Genomic DNA, 9,272 nt, shown 5'->3' with positions numbered 1-9,272 from the left:
CAAAGCTTGTTCTCAGACCCACCAGGGTGGGGGTGGGGAGGGGGGCAGACCCCAGCCCATCCCCAAGGGCATCAACACACACAGACGCAACATCTGCACCTCCCTTGTCAAGGACCTGGGGACTTCACCTGCGCCCTGAGGTGCCTCCCAGGGAGAAGGGGTGTCCTGAGCAGGGGTGAGTTTCCTGTTCCTGGAGGGTTGAAGCCGATGCCATCAGGGCCCAAGACACTGGCAGAGCTGCGATGGTGGGCACGAGGCTCCGTGAAGGGTCACGCCCTGAGCGGGTTGGGGGAAGATGGCGAAGCCCTTACACCTGGCACCCGCCAGGCCTAGCCAAGGCCTGTCTGCCTGGATGCTCCCAGAGGGCAGGGCCCTGGGTTTGGGGGAGCTGGCTGGGGGTTTGTTGGGCCTGGGGACTGGCAGGCATCCCCAGTAAGGACGGCTGTGTTCAGGCCACCGTCAATTGGCCGTTGTGCTCGGTGAGAGCCACTAACCCTGCCCACCTGGCAGGACACATGTGTCCTTGCTGGTGGGTCCTGGCTCCAGCTGGCAGCAGCCGGCCGCCGCACACGGCTCAGATGTGGGTGCCTTGGCGGGGGACTGGTGCACATCCTGGGGCCCCTGGGAGTCCCGCCGCGCAGAGGGCGCGCCGTGTGCCCTGCGCCAGCCAGCTGTCCTCAAGGGCACACTCACTGCCCCCACAGGGCGGAGGCCGGCAGCCCCCCCCCCCCGCCCCCCCACTTCGGCCTCACACAGCTGTTCTGAGCCTCAACAGCCGCTGTCCTGGGGGCAGGGGTCCTGACTGTCAGGGAACAGAATCTCCTCGCCCATCCTGAAACTTGCTGCATTAGCCCCAGAGCCGCTCTGTGAATATGGGGTTGGGCAGGGGCTCGGGGGGGTTCAGCTGGCCTCCTCAGTTCGGGTCAGGGGGCCCTGGGGGTCCAGGACTGAAGGCAGCCTTTGGGAGCAGGGTTAGAGACCCGAGGGTGGACAAAGGGTCGGGGGGCACTGGCTGAGACCCCCGTCTCCCCCAGCAGGACAGACCCCCTTCCAGGGCAGGGCCAGCCTTGGCGAACTGAAGACAGGGACCCAGATTTGTCCGGTTTGTGGTGGGGACACCCGTGTGGAGGTCAAGCCTGCAGCCACGGCCAGAGAGGCGATGCTGCAGGTGACTGGGGATGTCTGCCAGGGGACAGGCTGGCACACCTTCGGGGTGGCTTCTGAGCCCCCAGCTCTAACCTCTAGGGTCATACACCCCCCCCGGAGACCTCAGAGACCCCTCCCCGAGGAGCCCCTTGCCATATCCTCCTTGACCCAGGGTCTCTGGGCCAGCTCAGCTGCCGAGGGACACCCGCCTTGTGGTGGGTGAGCTCGCCCTGCGCTGGGGGACCCAGGTGAGCCCCCTCCAGGGGTCTCTGGTGGAGGACAGTGGACAGGGTCTGACTTCATGGCGGCGACTCCTTCAGGGCTGGAGAGGACAGGGCTGAACTGCAGGGGCCATGGGAAGGGTCTGAGGCCAGCCCCTGTGCCACACGTCCCAGGCGCTCTGATAAAGACCCAGTCTCCAGTCACCTCATCCATCGAGTGGCACCTTTACTGTCCCCATTTCACAAACATGCCTGAGACCACTCAGGAAGTGCCAGCAGCGCCGGGCCCCCTACATCCAGTGCCTTCTGGGCTAGGAACACTCCTGAGATGGGACGGGGGCGGTCTGGATGGAGGTTCTGGGTGGCCAGGGGTGATGGCACCGAAAACCCGGGGGGCACGGGGACATTCAGAGGCCAGGAGAGTGGAGGGGTCTGCAGAAGAGGGGGCAGGTGGCTCCCGTGCCTAGCTCCCCACTTCTGAGGGCGGTCTTTCGGGGGCGGAGGGGCAGGGCGGGCTGGGGAGAGCCTGAGCCAGGAGGCCTCCGGGGGGGTGGGCCGGCCCACAGCCAGTCTCCACCTGCCCGGCCAGCCCAGATTTCTGGCATCACCAGTTCTGTGAGCTCAACAGTAGCGCACAGCCCCGAATCCCTTAAGCTCTTTACACGGAGAACACGTTGTCTGGGCCGCGTGCGTGCACGCAGGAGCAGGACGCGGTTAGGGCAGGACGGGGACGTGGGAATAAAGAAGTCTCTGCGGCTCTCCCAGCTCTTGGTTTCAGGGATTTGCAGCTTCCCCTAGCCCTCAGCGGGATGGACGCGGTGGGAGGCATGAGAGAGGGGCCAGCCCGGGAACTGGGGGAACGGCCCCCAGCCCGGGATAGTGTGTGAATGGCCCCACTCCTCTGGCCGGCATGGTGAATCTGTCCCCCAGCCACTCTGGACCGTGAAGGCAGGAAGTGGCCTGGGTGTGGGTCGGGGGACGGCAGGGCGGCTGGTAGCCCGGTAGCCCTTCCTCCTCTGTACCCGCCGCCTCTGTGGGCTGGGCTCAGGCTGTGCGGACCTGGAGATCCCCACCCCCCCCCAACCAGGTGCCCACGACGCTACACCTGCAGGCCCCCAGCACCAGTAGGAGACGCCTTGAGCACAAGCCATGGCGGACAGGCCTCACCAAACCCTTGGAAAGTTCTCTGCCAAGGAAAGGAGGGGACATGGCCGGTGGAAGTCAGGGGCAGGCTGTCCGGGAGGGCAGCTAATGAAGACACTCCGTGCCCTGGAAAGGCACGACCAGACGCACGCCAAGGGGGAGAGGCTGCTCTCGATTTGCTGTGTGTCCTGGGACAGGTGGCTATCGTCTCTGAATCAAAGTAGATTCCTCATCTGTCTGCTTGAGGTCAGTCACCTCCTCAGCCTCAAAGGCCCAAGGGACTGGGAGAGGGAGCCCTTTCCTGAGCCGGCCAAGGTTGGTCAGGATCCCCAGGCTACCCAGCTTCTGTGGGTTAGCCTGGAGTCTGCACTAGCCAAAGGCTGTCCTCAGCCAAGTCAGGTCCCTGTGGGGCTGGGAGCGGGGGCCACCCAGAGCCCTGAGCAGAGGCCGTCAGCTGAGGCCTCCGACCTGCTCGTGCCCCCAAGACATGAACATGTGAGCACAGAAACACACACGCGCAAACGTGTGCGCCCAGGCTTGGCCCGGGCCCAGGGTGTGCTGGGATCCGAAGCCCCTGCCTTCACTGGGTGTGTGCTTGGGCAGGTGTGGGGAGCCTGCCCAGCCTTGCTCTGACCCAGTTTTCCAGGCCCGGCCCGGCGGGCAGCACTGGCAGTGGAAGTTCGCAGAACTTCTCGTCAGCAACGTGGGTGCCCTGGGCCGGCGGCACCCAGCTAGCTTGATGTGCTGAGGGCTGGGGCACAGGCGGCTCCTGGGGACACACGGGTGCAGACACGGGCTTGTGTGCGGGTCCACGTGCATGTGCTCAAAGGTGTATCCGCGGGGCCCCCTCTGAGGCTTCCGGACCCCACCTCCTGGGGGCGGGCCGGCTGCTTCCAAGCCCCCCATATCCTGCCCACCTCCTCTCCTACCTCAGGACGAGCCGATACATCATCCAAGGGCCAAGCCCCGTGGGCCCCACTACTGATCTGGCAGAGTGCTCCCCGGTTACCCCTTCCTGGAGGTCAGTCATAGCCCATCTGGAGACCAGGATCCTGGGAGGTCATGGATTTGGGGCTAAGCCCACGGAGCCACAAGGGCTAGGAAGGCCTCAGGAGCCGTCCCAGAGAAGGGGTGAAAGGGAGGGTCCGAATGGGCAGGGAGGCCGCAGGGCATTGCCAGGGCAGAGCCTGCTGGGAGGGGGAAGGGAGGGAGTGCGGAAGGGTGGCCGTGGGAAGGGAGCTCTGGACTGATAAGCCCCTTTGATCTGCGCCGAGGCAACACAGACCCCCCATCCTGAGATAACCTGGACCTGGCAGCCGCAGACCCTGGCCCAAGCTGTCCTCTCCGAGGCACCCTGCCCCCACCCACGGCGCCCTGGGCAGACCCTGGCCCAGACCGTGACTGGTTCTCCGGGTAGGCTCAGTGGGAGGCTGGGGCAGGGGTGACCTGAGCCAAAACCCAGCAGGCGCCCCATAAAGCAGGGAGGGAAGCTTGGTGCGTGCCTCCCCCCGGAAACCGCCCTGGTCTACAAGGCCACCCCCAGCCCTGGCCTGGCTGTATCTGGCCTCACCGGCCTGGGAGTGGACACCTCTCCCCCCTGGCTCCCCACTGCCTTCACCCTGAGCCTGGGGGCCCCCCGTGAGGCCGCCCCTTGGCCGTAGCCCCTTGAGTAGCCCTGTCTGACCTGAATTGTACCACAGCGTGGGCACAGGTGTGGACGCTGCTCTGTGTGGGACGGTGGCACACTGCCCAGGCACCCTCTCCATGACAGCTACCCTCCATGACAGAGCCCAGGGGGCTCTCCCAACCACGCCCCCAGTCCCTGCAGGGCAGGCCCGCTGGACAATAAAGTTGTCACAAGCTTTGGGCCATGGGGAAGGCAGGCAGGCGTGGCAGGGGAAGGAGGCTTTGGGAGGCCCCGCAAAGACATCTCTATTAGGGGGCCGCAGACCCTGCCCAGCCCCAGGGCCTCCCAGGACCTGGAAGAGGGGGCGAGCGTGGGCAGAGGTGGCCCTCAGGCTCACTGTCCACCAGGGCCCACTGGGAGGGCAGGCCCATTAGCCAGAGGAGCAAACTGAGGCTGGGAGCTGCATGGCGATGGCACCCCACTCTGAGAGACCCCTTGAGTGGGGGAGCGCCCTGAGCAAGCAGTTGGTGAGATACAGTCCTCCTGAGGTGCTCCCCTTGTATTCAGCAGGCGCCCAGCACTCACCCTTGTCCCAGTCTCCTGGGAGGGTGGGACCAGAGCAGGGGCTTCCTGCCAGGGGCTGGCCACACCCCACATGAACCCCCACATGAACGGTAGCCTCTCTTCCTAAAAGCCCAGCATCTGGGCTTGGGGAGAAGCCCCTGATGGGCCACTGCTCCCCAGCTCGCCTTCCCCAGGGCTGGAGAGGGTGCAGGCACACGGCCACAGGGCCCTGGATCAGCAGAGGTCAGCTACGGCTTTTCTTCCAGAATCCCCAGAGCCAGGCCCCCTTCCCTAGGAAGCCCAGGCGCCCCCCCCCCCAACTCTTTCCCAGAGCTGCCTCCTTCCTCCGGACCGCCCTCCACCCAGGTGCGGTCACGGCCCCTCTACAGATGGGAGACGAGGCCCTTGTCCGAGACCAAAGGACCGGGCAGCAGTGGTGCTGGGGCAGATCTGGGACTCTGCCCCAGACGCCAGGCTTCGACCTTTCACTCCGCAGCCTACCCCCAGGCCAAGCGTCAGTGTCAGCCGGGGCCGCGGGACTGAGCTGGCCACTGGGGCATCCTGGAGCGGGGCGTGCCCCCATGTTACATTCTCCCGGGCAGAAGGCCTGGAGGGGGGCGGGGGGGCGGGGACCGGGGCTCACGGTGGGCCTGAGTCTGAGCTCACGGTGGGCCCGAGAACAGGGCTCCTGACGACAGTGGCGGCTTGGTGCGCCAGCAGCCTCTGCCCGGCCTCCTCGGCAAGTTCATTCTGCAAACAGCTGCCTCCTCCAATTAGCTCGGTGCAGCTCTGCGCGCCAGCATCCGGGGGAAGGGCCTGGGGGTGGGGCGGGCGGGCCCTCCCTCCAGCAGCTAGGCGCAGGCCTGAGGCTGTTGGAGGTGGGGGGGGGCGGCCCGCCCCACGGACTCCCTAAATGCTGCAGAGAATGCCTCACCCTGCCCAAGCTCAGTGGACATCTCCCCAGGTCACTGTGTACCTGGGCGGGCCGTGCCACCCAAGCTTCTGTGCCTCGGTTTCCCCCCCTGTCAAGCACGGCTGAGGAGCAGGTGTGAGGTTCTTTGTCAGAGCGGCCATCACCACCAACTTAAGTCCTCCTGTTCCTGGTCCCACCGGTTGGCGGTTGCCCGGCCTTGAGTTCTGGGGGGTTCCCTTGGCCCCAGCCTGGGCTAGACAGTGGAGGCTCTGGCCTCCAGCTGGCAGAGGTGAAGGCCTCCCCTGCCCACTGGACCCAGCCGGCCGCTCTGACCTCGCTGGCTCTGGCTGGAAGCGGGGCTGAGGGTTTTCCACGGGTGACCTGTGCAGAGGCCAGCGGGGGCGAAGGGCCAGCGACGGAGGCCCTGACGAGGCTGAGGCTCAGGGCAGAGCTCGCAGGGGCTTCCCAGAGCAGGTGACACTGGCCAGCGGGACCCAGAGGAGGGGGCCTTCCACGAAGCAGGGTGGAGGCTGACCAGGAGGGAGGAGGGTGTGACGCGGGGCTGGCTCAGCGGCCCCTGAGGCCTGGATTCCTAATTCAGCGGGAGCCTGCAAGCCGGGCTTGTTTATTCTTGGCAGGAAGGCTGATGTTGGGGGGTGGGGGGGAGTGAAGCCTTTTCAAAAAATAATAATAATAAAAACGCTCATTTAGAAGGCTCCCAAGACGTGCTGAACTCCAAAAGGGTCTTGGAAAAAATGCTGAGAAGGTTTAAGTGTAAATGGACCCAAAACACCATAATTAAATTTCCCTTAAATTTACCAGAGTTTGGGGTCAAAGAAAAAATAAAACTTAGGGAAAATACACTTGAGGGTTCAGGCGAATGCCAAGTGCTTAGAAAAATAGATTTCTGAGCTGCTCCGCGGCTACCGGCCTGGCCCCCGCCAGCCCCGGGAGCGGCAGAGGCCTTAACCGCTCCTGGGCCTGGGCCGGCTCTGGCCACCTCTCCACGGGGCCCTGATGCCCGGGCCCCCCCCCCCCCCCCCGGGAACCTCCCCAGTCGGACCCTCCGCCCCCTGGGCTATGGAGCCGGCTGGCCCGATGGGCCAGGACTCCCCTCCTGATGGGCCAGGACTCCCCGTGGGGAGCTGGGGGCCCCTCACCCCCAGCCTGGGTTGGAGCCCAGCGGAAGCAGAAGCTCGAGCTTTCTTTCGTCTCTCCCTCCCCCACACAGCTTTCCTGCATCTACAGACAGCCCTGGTCTCCCCGCTTGCTCATCTGGTAGCAACCACGCTTTCCAAACCTGAAGTCAGGACTTGAGGTCTAGTGGCCTGCACAACCCAAGGGGTTAAGAGGCCAGAAAGTCTGGACCGGGGCTGCGCCTCCCAGAAGACAGCCTCCCAACAGCACAGGATTACGGTGTTGCCCTCTTTGCTCAGCCTGCCAGGAAGCTCAGAGCTAACATTAAGGATCTTGTACAGTAGCTAGTGTTGGCCAGTGGATTTTGGAATATATTCTCTTCTCCATGTTCTTTAAAACCCCACTTCTGTTATCACGAGCGAATCAGTTGTGCTTTTTATTTTAATCCTCCTCCTATTTTCTGAGTATAAATTTAAAAGGCAGAGATTACCCATGATCCATAGCAGCTGGGGCCTCTCCCAGATCTGTTCTTCTTTGGGGGACAAGGTCAGCCCAGCCCAGCTCGGCACCTCCTCCCCGATCCTGCGGTAGCCTGCCCCAGTCCCTGGGGCCCACACGGGAGCGACGGTGTCCCGAACAGGCGGAGATGGGCGCTAGGAGATGCAGAGCTCCAAGGGGAGATCAGGCAGTCCGCCCTGGGGGGCCCCAGGTGAATGGGGCCGAGACCTGAAGTTCCCTTGGGGCCTCAGTTTCCCCCATCGGAGCCCTGGGCCTTGGGGCAGGGCAGGGAGAAGCCCCCAGCAGCAGCCGCACCCCTGGGCCAGGCACTCCATCGCAGGGGTAGATGGGCAGGAGGCTGTGAGCAGGGGCCCTCCGTGCCCTGGCTTCCAGGCCCTGATGGGCATCGATTGGGTGGCAGCCGTGGAGACCGCAGCATGCCAACAGTGCTGTGGACAGCAGGCAGGATGTGGATTCAAGTCCCCACACGGGCTGAGGGACCCATCCCTACACCCGGGGCAGGCGCCCCGCGGCCCGGCCCCCCTCCCGCAGCCTCCCTCTCAGCTTACACCGGCACAGGCCCCAGCAAGCCGGGCCGCCCAGCTCTGAGTCACTGACCAGGCCGGGCTGGGCCGGGCTGCCCGTCAGCCCCCCACTCTTGCCCGAGGCCTCCTCCACTCACCTTCACTGGGGACCCCCGTGGGGGGGGGATGGGTGGCTGTGTGAGGGGAGCGGGGGTGGGGTATAAACACCGAAGGGAGACTACCCGGCCAGGACTCCTGCCGCCACCACACCGACCCCCAGCAGACTCTCCACTCCCTGGCACCCGCGCGCCTGCCGGATGCGCCCAAAGACGGCCTCCCTCACGGGGTCCAGGACACAAGGGGTCTCAGGGGAAATGCTCCGTCAAGAGGGCCAATTTTTAGAAAGGGTCGCTGAGATCTTGGGGAGCAAGGCACAGACAGCATGGTGGGGCACGCCCTGATGTCAAGGGAAGGCCCCGTGAACGCTTGGACCTGGAAAGAACAATGGTGAACAATTAAATTATTTCTCAGTAACAATGAAAAATGCCTTCAAGCAATGCCCTCCCTGGTGGCAAGGGCGGGGCACACCAGCCGAGTCCCCTGGTGCTGGCGACAGGCAGTGCTTGGACCTTTTGGAAGCAGTTTGGCAGAATCAGCCGAGAGCCACAGGAACCTCCTGTTCTTTGACCTAAACGCCACCAGACGTTTAGGAGAGGCCATAGAGAAGGGATCCCTTCAAACTGTGGGTGCCGCCACACGAGACAAGTCCGCATCCAGACCCCCGGACACTGGGGATGTGACCTTATTTTTTGTGGTGTCATTAAATTAAGGTCTTGGGACGGTCTTGGATTATCTGAGCGGGTCCCACATTCAACGCGCAGTGCTCCTAGAAGAGCTGGAAGGGGCAAAGTCCGTGTGACTATGGAGGCAGAGACTACAGTGATACGGCCAAGAGTCCAGAAGCACCTGGAGCCTCCAGAGGCAGGAAGAGGTGGGAAGCACCCTCCTCTGGAGCTTTGGAGGAAGCAGGGCCCTTGATTTCAGACTTCTGGCCTCCAGGACTGTGAGAAACTAAATTTCGGCCAACCGGTTTGTGGTGACTTGTTACAGCAGCCTTAGGAAAGGAACACAGAGTGTGAGGCACCCAGGGGTCAACCCAGGCCTGGCGCTGGAGGAAGAGGGGGGCACACCCCTTCCCGCAGGCCTGAGGGAGAGGGGGCAGGGCAGAAGAGCATGGGCCCCGTCTCCCAGCAACCTCTCCTCTTGCTAGTGTTGCCTGATGGTCAGATCCACACAGAAGCCGCAGAGGACAGGGCCGGTGACGCCGCGTGTGGGGTCAGGCTTGCTGGGACAGATAGAAGAAGGGACACGAGGAAATAGCTAACACAGACGGGCAATCCCCTACGGGCACTTCTGCTAAGGAGACAGTCTTGAGAGGCAGAAAGCCACTCGCAGGAGGATGGATAGATGCTCGCCTCTCAGAGTCACAGGGATGCAGG

The sequence above is a fragment of the Felis catus genome, chromosome B1 (genome assembly GCF_018350175.1).
Source record: "Felis catus isolate Fca126 chromosome B1, F.catus_Fca126_mat1.0, whole genome shotgun sequence".
Taxonomy (NCBI): Eukaryota; Metazoa; Chordata; class Mammalia; order Carnivora; family Felidae; genus Felis; species Felis catus.
This window is presented reverse-complemented; position numbering follows the sequence as displayed.